Source organism: Podarcis vaucheri, assembly GCF_965113315.1.
Source record: "Podarcis vaucheri genome assembly, chromosome: 11".
NCBI lineage: Eukaryota > Metazoa > Chordata > Lepidosauria > Squamata > Lacertidae > Podarcis > Podarcis vaucheri.
Genome location: NC_138749.1, coordinates 26705157 through 26723231, shown reverse-complemented (window position 1 = coordinate 26723231; position 18075 = coordinate 26705157). Strand labels below are relative to the sequence as shown.

Below are 18075 nucleotides of genomic sequence, written 5' to 3'. Positions count from 1 at the left end.
ACCTATATATTTTATTGTGCCCTATTACCTTTCTATGGTTGACTTGAAGCTGTGAAAATTATTTTTGAAAGTCTTTATTTTTACCTCTTGCCAGTTTTCTTTCATATTTTCTCCCCCAAAGGCTAAGCTAATTGCTGCACGAATTCATGTGGAAAAACAAATTACTTTGATGCAAGCATGAACAAACCCCTCACTAACTTTCATGTGTTCAGAGTAGTTCAAGCTGCAATTTATATTTATATAACAATGCAATCAACACAGATCATGGATGTACTTAGACTTTTCCAGAATCTGAAATGGGGGAACACTATATTTTACATGCTGTAAATCCCTGGTTCAAATATGAGGCACAATCCCACACTAGGAAGGACAGAAATCAGTTATTGAAGTGCCAGTCACTATGTAGTCAAATTGTGATAGCAGTTTTCTATGTCTTCCATTTTAAACTGAGGCCCTTGGTTTTTCTTAGCCAGAGATGTTACTTTAATTTCTGTTTACAGACCTAGAATCCTGGTTTCATTAGCAATCCCATCTATTTCAGAGGTTGTGTCCACATTCCTTTTTCTCCAAAAGCTTAGCTTGGAGAGGTCCACTCCACTGTAAGACGATGTTTCAGTTTTTGCCAACAGAGCTGTCATTTCAATCCTAAACACTTGAAAACTCAGACTTCCAGACTTTAGGTGACAGGGAAGACTCCTCTTTGTTGTCCTATTTCAGATGCTGGAATTGCTTCTTTAGTCCAAAAATAGGTATCCATGGTCCATTCTTTTTTGCAAAAATGTGCTGCGACATGCCCCGTGTGGGTGCTTCTTTTCAGCAGCTGCTGAACTAGTTAGTTTAGTGGTGTTCTGGTTGGAACTATGGAAGTGAGATATAGGCCTAAGCTGCCATGTTCCCTGGGTGACCCCCCACCCCTACTTTTCAGCCAATTGATACATAAAGATATTCTGATGCTTGGCTATGGACATATTTAATTTCAATATATTTAAATTGATGAACACATGCAAGAAACAGCAGCAGTTCTGTGAAAGCAGTTCTTGAAGTACAAAAATATTTTTTAAAATTTAAATGTTTTCTGGATCCAAATGGGCAGGGAGCTATTTATTTGCCCAAACTGCAGAACAGTCACCTTTCTTGTGAATATAGAGCTGCCATCCTCAAGTGGTGGCATGTCCTGTGAGGAAAAGCTGTGTCTGACATCTCAGTGAGCTGAATACTTGGATTTGAGATCACTTTTCAAAATGAGACACACCACCATGCTCCCATCCTGAAGAGATAAAAAAATCATGTTGTGGGATAGAGGCGTGGCCTGCTCTTTCCTTGTGGCTGCAGCCATGATGAAGTTGTGATGGTCTGTGGTTTCTTGTTGCCATGGTTTCTGAAATAATAATGTTGCACTGAGCTGTTATATTTAGGGCCCTGTGTGCGGCTTATCATTGGGGAAATATCAGAAACATGATTTGCCTGGAGGAATAGAAGCAAGGCCCTTTTCCAGTGGGAAGTTATTTATGAAGAATTTATCTGAGAGAAAAAGAGGATTTATGACCATCTATATGATAGTATAGGAAGGCGTGTTGAGAATTGACTTTTGCACGTTCCCTCAGAAAATAAACACACGTTTCCTTTCTCAGGAAGCATCAAATTCCCCCAGAGTTAATTTCTTCTGCTACCACCCCCTCATCTCCCTCAGATCCATAGCTGTCAACGTTTCCCTTTTTTCAAGGGAAATTCCCTCATTCCGAATAGGATTCCTCACAAGAAAAGGGAAAAGTTGCCAGCTATTCTCAGCTCATGTGACTCCAAATGTCTTTGCTGTCTCACTCCTGATAACCAGGAGCCATTTTGTCCAAGCTCACAAAGAATAATGGAAAATCTGCCTTCTGAGGAGCAAGGCTGCTCTTCTTTTCCTTCAGACACCAGAGACAGGACTAGTAAAACTATTAACACCAGTCTTAGTCCAGAGTCACCAGACGAGAGCCAAATTGGCCTGGTTATTCTTAAGTGATGTTTATGAGGTGGAGTCTAGGAAAGAGGAACCTGTAGGAGGTGCTTCTAAGTATAAATAGATAGGTCCTTTCAACTTGGGAAATGGGGGTTGAGGAAATGGCGGGAAAAATCTTTATGAGACAGATTAGGGCATCTGCTCCTCCCTTCCCTCTGATTCTTAGAAGGCATTCCTTTTGCTGTATCTTTGGCGCCATTTTCATCCAGGAAACTCACTTGTTTATTGTGTTACATGCCATGCTTTTTTCAGATGAAGTTTTAAAAGGGGCTTACTTTAAAAAAAACAAACAAATTAACAACAATAACATATGATGTAAAAATGACGCCGCAAATGAAAAACACCGCCACACACGCAATAAAAACAGCAGACTCGGGAGGCAGTCCTGTGCGTCACAGGTGACTAATCCCTAGCCCAGGGGTCTGACGTGACAAGCAAGTCTTTCTGCCTCCCCCCAGACCCCTCTCAAATTTGCTGGTGGTGGAGGCAAAAAAGAAAATGTAATGTAGACATGAGGTTGGTGTGAGCGGAGATTTTTAAACGATTCCACCTAGTATAAAAAACAGGGGCAGAAACTGCTTCCTCCTCAGTAATCAGACTGATAGTTTGATGGGTAGGGAGGGTTTTTTTCTGTGCTGTTAGACACAAAATACAGAGGAGTAAAATATTTGTGCATAAAATTGATAATACACAGTTTGAAATGAAACATTTTAGGAGTTATGTGTTCATTAAGTAGTTAAATGACAGGCAATGTCAGGGTGCGCATGTACACAAATTATATAAAGGTAGAATACTTAAAATGTCCAAACCACAGTACAACACCTCCCCTTTTTTGGCTCCAATGGCTTCTTCTTCACCTTCATCTTTGGGCAGGTAATGCTTTGCCGTGACCTTGTAAACACAAAGTACTCCTGTTTTTGCACTAGTTAGTTACTGTACTAAGATGGATTCATAAATGTGTTGAGTATGAGAGAAACAGCCACTGATACAGGGTGCAAGCAAGGTGTAAAGCACACTTCGTGTTTGCTCTGCTTTTATTTATTTTTACTGTAGAGTTGGAAAAACTGCTTAAAAACAGCAACACTGAATAGCAACTCTCCTGAGTTGATCTCCACAGATGAAATGAGAAGGGGTTGTGTGCCAAGGGTGAATGCGGCTCTCAAGCCAAATAACGTTAGCCACTTGCTATACATACTTACCTGGGGGGATGCCCCATTCAAATCAGTTGGACTGACTTGTAAGTAGACATGTATAGGCTTGCACCCTTCGTCATAAAATGCCTTCTGGTATTAAAAAACAACAACTTCAAATGCTGTCTCAAAATGAAATAAAGTGGGAGCCTGTCAGTCTTGGCATAACCAACCAACCAACCAACCAACCATGGAGATGTGGGTGAAAATAAGTATTGGTTGGTGCCAGAGCTTAATTTTAGCTGGGGCTCACTATAGCTTAGCCTCAGCACATTATTTCAGTGTCAGGACTCAGCATGATGACATGGGAAGGAAGAACAGATGCTTTGAGCATGAGTAGAATGTCTTTTGTTCGTCTCTTAAGTATTCACAACCAACCCCAGTGTATCTAGGATTTGGGGAAGGGGGTGAGGGATGAGGCCGAGGCACAGTCAGGCCTGGGATGACCCACACTGACTGCCCCTGAACTAAAGTTTGGATTCTTCTATTTGCTTGTCATATTGTCTATGGAAAATGCAGCATTGTCTCCATTCCAAGCCTCTTACTGTGAACGGGCTTCCCCCCCCCCCCCGTCCCCACTTTATGGCAAGGAAAGAGACAAACATAAACTTTGAGAGCAAGGAACAGCATGCTTGATTTGAGCTATATGAATACCCTCCAACTATGCAGAGAGAGCGAGAATGATAGGCCCCAAGAGGCCCACTTACCCTGTCTTCCAAAGAGCACTAAGCTACTATAACTCACAGCACCAGTAGATGTTGTCTAGGAAGAAGTTATTTGGAAATTCCTTGTTCCACCCAGCATTCTCCCTATTCTTTTAGCCCTGTGTTATGTGCATATTCATGTCAGACTTTTTATGTACTGCTACTGTTTTAGGACAGCATGTATTGCTCATATGCAAATGAGCCTGAACCAACAAAAGTCAGACCAAAACTAATAGAACATTGCAAGGAATCACAGATGACAGCCATTGGGTAAAATGGGAACTATGTGTATTAAAATTGCCTTTACAATATGTGTGTGTGTGTGTATTTGCGGTGCCATAGGTTTGGAACCAGACCTGCAGTTCTGGGAATGGAAGGTGGGGAGGCAATTTTCATTGATTCCTCCTGTTCCCTTAATTCCCCCAGCACTACTTCCCATGCTATTTTGGAGGATTGCCCAACCCCTTAGAGCAAATTGAGAGCAGGGGCACAAGGGACTGCACGGAGAAGGAGAAATCAGCAAAAATCACCCCACCTCTTTTCACTTGCAGGAGCATCCGGTTCATTGAGATCTGCTCGGCACAATTCATAATTTATAATGTTTTGTTATCTGTTTCCATTTACCAAGAGTATTTGCCTTGTTACTTGCCTCTGTATATGCCTAACAAGAAGTAAACCTTTTTAAAGACATAATTTTGTGTTTTAGAATCCTAGAATTATAATATTTTATTATTATATGGGGTGTAATCATAGAATTGTAAAGTTGAAAGGGATCAGTACCATGCTGTAACCAACTGAGCTAAAACTTTTATGATATTTAAATATGTACACTGACAATTCAAAAAGTATTAGAGATCAACCTTATGAGAGAAAATAATTAAGTCTAAAACTATTACTTATTTCTGTGGAATATTTGTTGACCACCCAATCAACAAATTCCTGTGGACAGCTCATGTAGAGTTCAAAAAATCTGCAGTGCTTGTGTGGCTTCCATGTCCAAGAAAACAGTCAACTGCCTGTCATGGATGGGGTTGTACTTCACTGAAAGATACAGGTACATAGTCTCTTCTGGATCCAACTCTTGCATTGTTGGCCCAGATAACCTCAGCAGCTAGAAGCACCTTTTACCCTCTGCAACTGGTGTGACAGCTATGGCCATTCCTGAACTGGGAGAGCTTGGCCACAGTAGTTCAGACATTACTGACTTCAATATCAGATTACTGCAATGCACTGTAGTTGAGGCTCAGGGGCGGAGTAATGTGGGTGTGGTCTGCCCCGGGTGTGTCGTGCGAAACTCAACTCCTCGTCGCAAGGCATGCGATCTCTGCAAAAAAGCTCAACAACTCTGGCTCCCCATTTTTTGCAGACAAAAAATAAATAAATTCAATGTGTGGCTGGGTGACAAGAAATTTTCCACACCGGGTACCGCCTGATCTTGCTACGCCACTGTTGAGGCTTCCCTTGTACTTGATCAGAAAGCTACAGTTAGTGCAGAATGACACTCTGTTCAGAGATTTGCACTGGTTGCCCAGTTGCTACCAGGCCAAGTTCAAAGTGTTTACTTGTGGGATTGTGTTACCCTATGTTCGATCTGTGGAACTGGCACTGTTCTGCACGTGTAATAAATCAATCTTTTAGTGTAGCAGCACGTACACTTTAGAACTTCCTGCCTATTGATCAGGTAGCTGCCTCTGCTGTACTCTTTAGCACCTACTTGAAACATCTTTTTAAGGCAAACCTATCCAGACATGCAGAAGATGCATGTGTTTTATTTCTTTTTAGCTTTTGTTGATTTTAATCAACAATTTATTTAATAGTGATTCAATATTTTTAAATACTCGTTTATGTTTTGTATTTTTGTAAACTTAGCAGGTTTTTTTTAAAACAATTAAGTGGTATATACATTTTGTTAAATAAAATAAATAAATTCATACATTATATTAAAACATTAATGGATACATTTTAAACAATAAAAATTGATCATTCAGTTACCTGCTAAAAACAAGCACAAGCAGTGTAACAGCATTTAAAGTCCAGAAGAATCTGTTCCAAGGGAAAGAAACTTTGTTCGTAAATACCTATAGTTCTATAAGCTTATAAAATTTAGCAGGATTCTAGTAATATAATCTAGTGCACAATGATGAACATGTAAATTAATTGTGCTCAGTGAGCTTTAAGTTTGTATAACTGCTGGATTGACGCCTACAAATGTGTCTTAAAGTTAAGAGGGCAGTGCGTAGAATTTGAGTAAATTTCCTCCTGCTGTGATGAATCAATTACACAAGAATGTAACAGCTTGCTAGCAAATATTATTGGACTCAATTAAGTGATACATCTACTGTAGCTAAAGTACTTCTCCATCTGTGTTGCCCAGTTATCACCCACATGAGTTGTGGGCTATAGACTCAAGTAGCAAAGAAAAAGGAGTACAGTATACTAAATTGGAATGTTATTCAAATACACTACAAAGTACACTACTAAGTCCATAGGAAAGAAATATATCTCTTAGCACCACCACTAACTTTATTTATGTATTGTTTCATACCCAAAGTTCTCAAGTAGCTTTACATAGTAAGCAAGTAAATTTTAAAATGTACCAACAATAATAACTAAAAGTGGTCACACTAAACATCCTCCAAGTACACACTTCCTTCCATAAAATTACCATAAGTAATCAGCATAAAATTGCAGGCAGCTGAAAATAATTCAGTGAGTTAGCTATAATGTAGAGTAGTCCACTTTGTAAGAGGCAACAGCCATGATCTAGAACGCTACGCCGAATGGCACTTTAGTCATATACCCATGTAAAGTGCATTGTACTAGTCAACTATTGAGAATAGTGAATAAAATATGAGTGCTCCTGTCATAAGAAAAAATGATATTTATTTATTTAATCAGTTATAATGGCCCCAGGGTGTGGTCTGAAGAAACATGGATCGCTACCACCTTGCATCCAGGTGGAGACCGGGTATGCTGCCTTGGGTTTCATGAAGGAAGGAAGATAAAATATATATGTAAGAAAATAAATAAACAGCTTGTAAAAGGAACCTTGCTGCCAACTGAGTAGTCAGAAGAAAAGCTGAATCTGAGGCCATGACTAGCTGTGCAGCTTCTCAACCATTGGAGGGAGCATCTTTTAATCATTTGCAAATTCACTTCCTTAGGATTCCAGAGAGCCATAAGTACCATCACTACTAACAAGTTTGGATTAATTTGTTTAATCTTATTCATCTGAGAACTGTCTCAGAACTAAAACTTAAACATTTTTTTTTAGGTATGATTGAAAAAAAGAACAGAAGTGTCATGTCAGACACTGTAAAATATCTTTGTGTGTATATATATAAAATTATAAATTGCTTAATAATAAAAAAACTGAGCAGTGCACATACAATAGTACAAAATACAACAATACACAGATAAAATTGTAAACAAGTATATATAACTAAATTATGTGTCTGCATAGGCCTGCTGAAATACTAAAACAATGTTGCAAGGGTGCCTGTGTAATATTAATCAGCAAGAAGTGTGCGTGCAGTAATCCAGTTTTCAAGTTACCAATACCAGAACTCATGTACTCAAGCTATCCTGATCAAGGAATGGTTGCCACTGTCAGCCTGGTAAAAAGGCACTCCTAGCCACCAAGACCACCTGGGCCTCCAGTGGATACAGGAGCACCTACTAGACTGCATACCTCTTCCTCTAGGGCAGGCTATTGGCCAGTTTCTCAGATGCAGGAACCACTAACCCACAGAACCTCTGGATGAGCTTGCAACCTCTGGATGCAAGCTCAATTTATTTCCCATCATCCAGGCCACTACTGCATCCAGGCACTGGTCCAGGGCCTGCACAGCCTCTCCTGGTTCATATATTATGGAGTCATCAACATACTGGACTTTTATAAATGGACTTTTTACAGTTCTGGGAATCAAGACACAATGATGAATCAAGATGGTTCTTTTCATAAATATTGGATCAGTTTTGCATACTTAGGAATAATTTATGATGACATTCATTCTGTTTATGATCTCTGATGATATATAGGAAGTTCCCACTCTTGAACAGTTCCCCACTGTACTGAAAAATAATCATTTTTTGTCCATATCTATTTCTATCAATTTTAATAAAAACAATATAATACTGAAAGTATTATATTGAAAATTGGCAACTGTGAAAACAGGATGCTGGGCACATTCAAACACATTCCCCAGAAAGGCAAAGGAATTAACAGGTTGATGACCTGATTTACCTTATGAAAACATTTTGTTCATATATTGTTTTTTTATATTTTGTTCATATATTGTATTTTAAAAGCACCAGATAAAAACTAAGAACATGTTTACAGGTTTGCTACAGCTATCAAAAAGTTCAGTTTACTGAATCCACTTCTAATATTTAGTGGGGACTGTTTAAATCCATCAGCCTTAAGTGCAATAACAAAAGGAAAACATGGTTCCAATTTTAAATGCATTTGGAGCACACTTTGCACTGTTTGGTAAGTACTGTACTACTTTTCATTTTGGAAAGCTATGTCATCCCTAGGCCTCGTTCAGATATAACATGGATAAGGCTAAGGATGGATGATATTGTCAATCTTGGTTTAAGCAAGATTATCAGTGTGGGTTTGCTCCTTACTTCAGCAATGAAGTCTGCAGCATATCAGAACTACCACTTTTAATATATGCATGCATAAAAACTGGGTAATAGGCACAATCTTTGAGGAGGCTCCTCTCTTTCTCTCATAAAGCAGGAAAATTATTTGAATATTGTCCCTGGTCCAACGCATGCAGATATCATTTACAAACAAAAAAATTATTTCCCCTCATAACTAATGTTTATCATATGCATATTTAATCAACAAAGCATCATCTCACTAATTAAGGTAGTTAAGATAATTAGATGCAAGCCCTACGATATACAGTGACCCTATCTAACTTCTAGCATGGAAAAATATTTTTTGTTCCACATCCTGGATTGTTCCTCTTAGCCCTAAGCATCTCCCTTGTGTGATTGAAGGGGAAGAGGGCATCCCCTCCCTCATATCACTGTGGCCATAAGTTGGAGGGATAAGTGGGAAGCCTCTTCTACATATGTAGGCTCCTACTAGATTTGGAACCCTGAACTCCCATTGTTCCAAGCCACAGAGGGAGCCTACATGAACTCCCTACTATTCTCCAACACATGTATCACATCCACACCATACATTGAAAGTGCATGACTGCTCCCCAAAGAATCATTGGAACTAGTTTGTTAAGGGTGCTGAGAGTTGTAGTTGTCTGACGGGTAACCTGCTATTCTCAGAACTTTTGAGGGAAAGCCTTGCACTTTAAATGTTCAGTGCAGATATGACTGGCTGTGGAATGGCAACAGTGACACAAGGAAGGGGGCCAAATCAAGGAATGTGCCCTTTCCCTCACCCTTGCACATGGAAGGAGAAGGCTGCCTGAATTCTCCTATATATTCCCAGACGAATATTCACATATGGTGCTTTGGAATTTGCTGCAGATTTTGCTTCCAATGAACTGCTTCAACCTTTTTCTTCTTGTAGAGTCTTTTAAAGGAAGTTCTCTGCCCAATTGATGTTCATTTAGATGGTTATGTCAAAACTGTTAGAAGAATGGAGAGCAATTTGGGAAATGCAATGCAATGCTAATGCAATGCTGGAAGCTATTCACGGAAGATGTAGCATTGCTTAATTCAGGTGGCCTTTTAATTTTTTCATCAATTGATTCATATCATTTCTATACTGCTTTATATTTTTTTAAAAGAAACCCTCAAAGCATGCATACAATCTAAGTTACAGCATGTAATAAAAATACAAAATATCAAAACAAAACACCACAGATGAAGATCTCATAAAAGATACATTTAAAGCAGCATAATTAATGGGAAAATAAACATAAGTCAGATAAAATTCCAATGCAATACTACAATAAACTCCACAAAACAGCATCATTAGTAACTAAACACAATAATTGAATTATTAACACAGTAACCTTTCCCAAATACATCTCTTGCTTTAAAAAAGAAAGCAAGCTGGAGGCCAGACTCCAAGACTATGGCAAATAGCCTGCTATCTCAAATTTTCAAAATCTAGTAATAAAGTTAGAAAGGCAAAGGTATCCAGCGGTGGCTTTACACTAGTGAAAAACATTACTGTTTATTCAAGGCATGATACTTCATTTTCACCAATCCCACCCCCATGTAGCCTCCTGTGCCCTGACTTAAACATTTTCCCACTGAAATACTGTACCAGCATCACTACTATTTAAAACAACATTAATTGTTTATCTGTTCAGTTTCACAAAAGTGTTGCAGTTTTGGTTGGTGATTTCATTTTGATTTTTATAGGAACACTTCACTCAAATCGAATACACCCAGCAGGAGACTTTACAATGCATGACCTTTTGAATATTCTTCCCTTTATTGATGCCCTTCTCGTCATCAGAGTGACAGGCAAACAACTGCTGGAAGCTCTTGAAAATGGAGTTTAGAGATACCCAGCTCTTGATGGAAGGTATGAAGTATATATATTTTTAAGTGCCTCTTCCTCCGACTCCTGAACTCCTCTGAAAATGGATTTTTAATGCTGTAACAGTCAGCATTTATCAATTTCCATCTTGCATGCAAATTATACTATTCTTACTGTCTGAATTTATGTCACACTAAACTATGGTTTAGTGCTATGCACATTAGCTGGAATGAGCTGAAGTGAAGGCCTGGATTTGCCTGCTTCCCCTTCCCTCCTCCTTTGTTGCCAGGAGAAGGACTTTGCCAGCATTTAGTTTCACTTTCACAGAATCTTGGCATCTAATGTAGGAATGGGGGAGAAACTGGATCCTATTTGCATTTAAAAGTGAACCTATCAAGTTTACTTTCTGAAACAATTGAAATACACCCATCTTTTGAAATGTGAGCTTCTGAGAATTTTGTGATGTAGTTCCCCAATCAAGTACAGTTGTGATGTTTGGCTTCCAAAAAAAGTTCAAAAACTGGAACACTCACTTCCGGTTTTTGATTGGGAGCTGGAACGTCTGACTCCCAAGGCATTCGGGAGCTGAGGTACGACTGTAAGGTGTATAAAAGTGCATACACTGCAGTAAACTGTGCATAAGAATGCATATATTCATGAGAAAAACATACTGAAATGTATTATATTAAGGAAAATTGCTTTGCACAAATTTGTATATTAGGCATATAAAATGTATACATTAGGAGAAATTAATATTTAAAAATGTTTTGCAAACTGATACAGAAATGTGGAGAATTGAACTTAAGAATTGAAAAATGAGAATCTTGACAGATTTGTCCATCCGTATTTGTGATTGCATATGAACCAACTCTTGAATCAAAAGTATCAACAGCTTGGGGAGGAGGGACATAGGTCAGTGGTAGAGCATATGCTTTGCCTACAATAATAAGAGTTAAAAACCTCCTTGTGGAGATGAGAATGCCAGAAGCTGCCTAAACATTATGTTTTGCACCTACCGCATGTGGCAAACCACTTTTTTATGGAAGACAAATAGCCAGTTGCACTTTAACGCAAAAGAGAGTGAGACAAGGCTTTGCTGTGCCTCTCAGCTAGCAATTGGAGCACCACTCCCATGCCAGCTCTGTATGAAGCCAATGCAGTTTTGTTTTGAAACCCAGTGCATCTGTGTGCAAAGTTCTTTCAGTCTCACACTTGCTTTAAATGGCTCCTGCCTGTGTACATTCCAAACATCTGTGCTCTGTGCTGTATTTCATGTTTGGAAACTAGAGTGTCTTGCTAAATTTAATAGGTCAAGGCAGGCTTCTTGGATAGTGCACTAGGGGTAGCTGAAATTAGAGGAAGGCTAGAGAAGGAGCTCACAGAGGTGGAGCAGGAACTGTTATCTGCATGGCATTATTAATCAATGTGTGTTAAATGTTAGCACATGGAGGAATAGATTGTATTGATTTTGAAAGAGGGCTGAAATGTGGAGAATATTAATGAGTGAGTTTATTCATCATAATATAAAATATAAACTGTTTTTATTAACATTTAGGTTTCCTCAAGTAGCAGGAATAGAATTTGGATTTGATCCAAATGCAGAACCAAGGCATTTTAAAAGATTCTGTAAAAATTCAAGGACGGTATTTAAAGCAAAATCAGATCTATCAACATGCTGTTAAGGAATACTTAGCTAATGTAAGCATTTCTTTTAATATGCTATTTTGAACTATAGTGATGCTTATTCCATTTGACAAAACTATTTCTTATGACCATACCACGTTGGAAGGAAATAACAACTGGTGGACAAGCGAGGCAATAGAAGACATTTATGGTAGGAATTACAAAAACTTATTACCTGAAAATTGTGAAGGTGACATCAATGACAATCTTTCATGAGTGGTTTAAGTAATAGTCTGACCTGGGATAAGGTAGCGTCCTATCCAGGACTTTATAGTGAAATGCAAGTTGTAGCTAATATAATATGTGTACAACTTGGTACATGTTTAAATATTCCACATTCTTCAACCATTTCTATTTTCACTTACATTTTGTATCACATCATAGTCTTCATCATTTATAAAAACGTAAGAAAGCACACACCTGCTAATCTAGCTGATTATCATTGTTATCAATAAGAATTGTTAATGTTTATTAGACTCAACTGGTTATTGACCAAAATAAATAAATACTCTACTCTGTTTATTAGACTTGTTAGTTGCCTGTTACCTAAAAGCCTCCAAGCAAATTACAAGACATTTGAAAACATTAATAAGAATACATCATGCCTGTGGTTCCCATTTTTTTTCATCCTGCAGACCACTTAAAAAATTCTGAGGGTCATGGCAGACCATTTAATGCAACTTTAATGCACTGTGCCAGGTGCTGTATTATTTTTAATTGTATTTTTTCAGACGTGTGGACCACCTGATGAACCTCGTGGACCACAGTTAGGGAACCCTTGCATTATACCATCAAAATGAAACACCACCCATAGCAGCCATAGGAAGCTTTGGCAGGTAAGTTGCTGTTGCAGCAGAGAGGTTGGCACAATGCAAACACACTTGCAGGACCACTGGATTCGCCTCACAGTTGTGTTTGCACTGCACACTGCACTGACATCCCTGCCCCTTTCCCCATTTCTCCAAGTAAGCAACAGCAACTGACCAGCAGCTCTACCTCATCTGACAAGATACTTCTGGATGTATCTCCACATCTGCCCATCTCTGGTGTGGAGGGATGGAGGTGACACTGTGCAGGGGGTGGTGAGAGTGGGAAGGCAAGTCACATGTAGTGCCAAGCAGGAAGCACTGCCTTATTTGCCAGGGTGACACCCCTCTTCCCTGCCTTCATTCACAGGTACAAATGAGTTGGTGGGAAGGCAGCCCTGTCTCTATGGTGGCAGGGATGCCTCCCTACATTCTTGTGAGAATGGACACAACTGCAGAAAGGAGCAGAAAACAGAGTCTGTGCAACTTGGACACCATTTGTTCTAAATTAATATTTCAACGTTTCACAAACTGACTTTTTATTTATGTAGAATTTTATTTTTAATATTGAATACACAATTGAAAGCAATAATTGTGTAACATAATTTAAGATGAAAACAACAGAAAATTGTAAACTATAACCTAATAAAGATTCTTGTCCAAAGCCAGCTCATGCACTTTATTCAAGGAAGCAGACTTCCCCATTTATATCCCCATCTGTTTGGGGAAGCATGCGCCCAACTGGGTGCAGGATGCTCAGTTTCCCACTTTGATTTAACAGATGAGGCTATGCACACAGCCCTTTCAAAGACATTAAAATGCTTCCACCCAGGGGTCAGGTGCACCACAGATGCTGCAAAGTACCCTTTTCGTGATGGTCTCTCCACATTTGCCTTATGGTGTCATATATACCATATTCTAATTGAAGGTAAAGGAAATGTTGGAGTTAAATTTAACAAATATACTAAACAAACCTGGTAAATATCACATATGAATATTTAAATTTGGAATCTGCACTCGAAGAGCATTGCTCTATGAGTAATGCCAAGCTGAATATTTGCATTGGATATATTTGAGTCTTCAGCATTCTTAGTTTGTCAGTAAATCTTCATATAATCATCCTTTATTATGCTCATTGTGCATATAATCAAATGCACATTTAAAATATGTACTTAGATGCCTGTATCTGAAAGAGTATGTATACTTGGGAACAAGTTTAATGTCTGTGATTTTTAGGGAAAGGATAGCTACATGAAGTTTCAAAATTGCTCCAGGTTATTTGATACAGAAACTGCGCAGACACTTTCCACAGTAGTTATTAATCACTTTTACTCCATCAAGATTGTACGAGAAATCAAGCAATGCTTCTCTGGTCACCGAATGAGTTTAATTACAAAATCCACACTCTCTTCATTAATACGTAAATAGATAATGGCATGTTACAAATAAGTAAGTAATTTTGCCCAAAGGAATGTTGTCCTAAAATAAACCATTGTGTATTCCTCCATATATGCCGTGCTAATTATTTTCTCTACTGGAAATATGTTGGGTTACCACTGCTTTTTCACCTAGCTAAAAGAAAAGAAGTTTATGTCAGGTTGTTTCTCCTTTTAAGTCGAATGACAGGGTTGAAAGCTGGTCACCTGACAACCCAGGAAGGAAATCCCTCCTTTCCAACTTCCTAATCCTGCTCTCTGTCAGGATGCGAGGTGGTGATGGCTGGTGCCCAGTGAGCTTGGTAAGATGAAAGGCAAGGAGACCAATAGAGGGTGGAGCTGGAACCAATGACAAGCAGAGTCAACTAATTCTGCTTTTTGTCCCCCATCTTCCTCCATGCTAAGTTCTAAAAGGCATTACTGAGACCAAGCAGGAGAAATCTGACAGATAGGGCCACCCCCTTGGATTGGTTGTAAGAAAGAAGGCAGGCAGGTGGGGGCTGGCTGAGGGCAGATGGAGGCAGTGCCCCATTTGCCCTGATGAAGTAGCTTCCACTGATGTTGGTGGGAGGACTCAACTCTTCATTAGCTCTGATGTTGCTTGGGTTGCTTAGTTATAGTTGGGTCTTTGTGGGATTACAGAGTCCCCTCAGCCTGATGGACCTTCCCTAGTTACTTATAGTAGGTGGCTCATCCAAGTATTCCCTCCCCAGTCCAGCCGTCTAACCCACTGCTGCCTTGCCAAGCTTACTGTTCTCTTCAGCTCTGTAGCCCCTGCTGCTTTTGCTGCCCAGAGACTTATGTAAGAAATGGAACACAGGCTGCAACATTTGTACACCTACAATGAGAAGCCTTTCACTTCCAGTCGAGCTTTGTTTCCCTCTTAGAGGGCTGGTTAAGGTTCAGAGCCTCCAGAAGGTGGATAGCTGACATTGTGCTAGGAAATTAGTCTTAGTGGAATTTTGCTACCTTTGTTGTTACCAGAATTAATGCAATTGCTATGACTAATGAAGTATGGACTATTAATTGTTTTGTGTCACAGTGAATTAGAAATGCACATTTCAAATCTAGACTTCTTGTTATTTGGCATCACATCCTCATGCAGGCAGTATTGATACATCTGGGACTATTGCCAGTGTTTCCTCTCTCTTACACTTAGTTCTTTTTCAATGAAGGCATAGTTTCCTTTAAAAAATAAATAAGTTACAAAAAAACTTCCACCACTGAGTCAATCGTATGGGGCAGGAAGGGATTTGAGCTGATCTAATTTGAGTTTATTAAAACCATAAAAAGCTCAGTTCACACTGCTATTTCTCCAAGTGATGCTGAGTAGTCTTTATCTGCATTGGGCTAGAAATTGTATTTATATATCTTCTTATTGCTGATGTTTTTATTGTTGATAGGTTTGGGGTGTTTCATGGGAAGTGATTCATAAATGAACAAAAAGGTAAGCCAGCCTTTGAACCCAGCACTACAAAGAGCCAGCTCATCAATGTAATGTAATGTAATGTAATGTAATGTAATGTAATGTAATGTAATGTAATGTATCCTGGATAACAGTGCGAGCTAAGCTGTAATGGGTGCAGCCTCAGCAATACTGTACTTGTGAACTTGACAGCTAGAAAAATTACTACAAATTCTTGCTACACAGTGTCCAAATTTCCAAATGGTAATGAATAGATACGTAATGGAAGATTCACAAGGAAAGTAATGTCTTGTGTGAACTGCCCTGGTGGGATCACCCACATAATTCAATATGCCATCTTCAGACAGCCAGAAGTGAGCAAAGAGCACAAACAGTTAGCTGTTGGCTGTTCACTTGGTTGTTTCTGGGTGATGCTTGTCTGCAAAAGCTACCCTTGCTGTTGTGTGGGCTGCTCATCATTCCTCCGGTTCATCTACTTTAAAAGCATTTTGGATTGTGAGGACAAGCTGGCTTTAAACCAATCTCATTGCCTTAAACTATCAAAGTCTTAACCAAGAATGTATACTCTTGTGATTTATCTCTAAAAAACATTTTTTAATTTGATAAAAAGCTAGAGAATTGGCCCAAGTATGCTGCCTGCAATGATGTCAAACTAATTTGTAACCTGCAATCCAGAAAGGATTGGGGAAGTGACATAATATATAAAGAAATTAAGGGAAGAGCAGTTTAAGGACCAAGAACTTCATGTTTCATTTTTAAAAAACCAACCCTTTGCACTAATACAATACATTTCTTTCTCTCTCTCAAAAACAACAACAACTGTTGAATAGATTTGCTAGACTTCTCCTAAACCTAAGGGTCAAACTACATATAGTGTGAGACATCCTGCTGATTAAAAAATAATAATAGATTTTTTTAAAGAAAGCAGTTTGGGGGAGGTCACTGGGGGAAAGTGTTTTAATGCTTTCCCCATGTTCCTTTTCCCAACTGAAACGGATCTTCACCAAAGCTGCTCCATGGGGCAAAACATAGTTACTATATAGGTATCTTCAAAGGATAATCTGAATCACTGCTCTGGAGCAAAAGAAACTGCTGAAAAAAAACTAAGGACAGAATCATGTATTGTGTGCTATGATGAAATATAACATTTCTGTAGCAAATGAAAAATGGCACAAGCTCACTGGAAGATCCCAGGCTTAATCTGCAGGATGTCCAAGTAGGGCTGTAGAGCTGTTGCCAGTCAATGTAGACAATACTGAGCTTAGAATAATAGAATTGCAGAGTTGGAAGTGACCCCAAGGGTCATCTGGCCCAACCCCCTGCAACGCAGGAATATTTTGCCCAACATGGGGCTGGAACCCAAGATGGACCAATAACCTGACTCAGTATAAAGCAGCTTCCCATGTTTCTCTGAGTAAACTAAAAACAACTTGTCACCACGGGTTCATCATCAGTGGTTCTAACTGGTTTATATGCATTCTTTGGCTGAACTGGTTTGTAGACCACAGCTGACGTATCCCTGAAAGTGTTGTTAAAACAGGGAAAGACTTTAAGCATAAGAGTACAAGACAGGTCTTAATAAGCCAGTGACTAATATCTCATTATTTAATTTCAAGCCTTTGAAACACAAACAGAGGAAAAAGAAGCGATAATTGCTGTGCCGGGTGTAGAAGGAAGGACCTGCCACATTTCAAAGAACATGAAGGAACACTTGCGACAGCTTTGAATAGTTTCCATGCATTTTCTCCACTTCCTAGCAATGATTGTGAGAAATCAGATTCGGATAACCATCTCATGCCAAGTCAGATCGTTGGGGAAATGGTACCTTAGTGGTGTAAAGAGAAACTGCACTGATATTATTTGTGTTAGAATGTTTTGATTCTGGTTTTCATTTTATTTTACATATTCTCTTCAGATTCTTTGCAATCTCATTATCCTCCTTTAGTGCATCTTCAACTCCCTTGCCATTCAAGGGTCCAACAGCCTCTCTAACCAGTCTCCTGTTATTAGCAAAATGATTCTCTTCGCATCCTTGGTTATTCCGGTTACCACAACTGGGGTAACCAAGTGCGCCGACGCCCACCTTTGGCCATTGATTTGTTGACCCCATACGTGGCTTCTTTTAATGTCACCTGTGCCCGTATGGTCAATTGCACAAAATCCAACTGTGTGAAAATGGGCAAGGATAATTTTAATTGCTCTAATTATGTAAATATTTCTTATGTATATAAATATACAGAGCTGCCAGAAGGCTGGTTCTGGTCATGTCCAGGCTATACATTTAATTACATTCCAGCAAACATCAGCCATGGCACGCCCTGTTGCTTAAGCCGTTTGTCCATCGTATTACCCCAAAAGC

The 18075-nt window shown here is 39.1% G+C and overlaps 2 long non-coding RNA genes across 2 annotated transcripts; one reads left to right on the top strand and one right to left on the bottom strand.

Moving 5' to 3' along the window:
- Window positions 1–1063: 1063 nt before the first annotated feature.
- Window positions 1064–4314, bottom strand: LOC309514294. Its single transcript, XR_014211894.1, has 2 exons — window positions 3238–4314; window positions 1064–1378 (listed from the first exon to the last, which is right to left on the bottom strand). It is a non-coding gene; the product is annotated as an uncharacterized lncRNA (long non-coding RNA).
- LOC309514258 lies at window positions 1375–17722 on the top strand. Its single transcript, XR_014211840.1, has 5 exons — window positions 1375–2046; window positions 8239–8388; window positions 9442–9594; window positions 10245–10410; window positions 12780–17722. It is a non-coding gene; the product is annotated as an uncharacterized lncRNA (long non-coding RNA).
- Window positions 17723–18075: the final 353 nt, after the last annotated feature.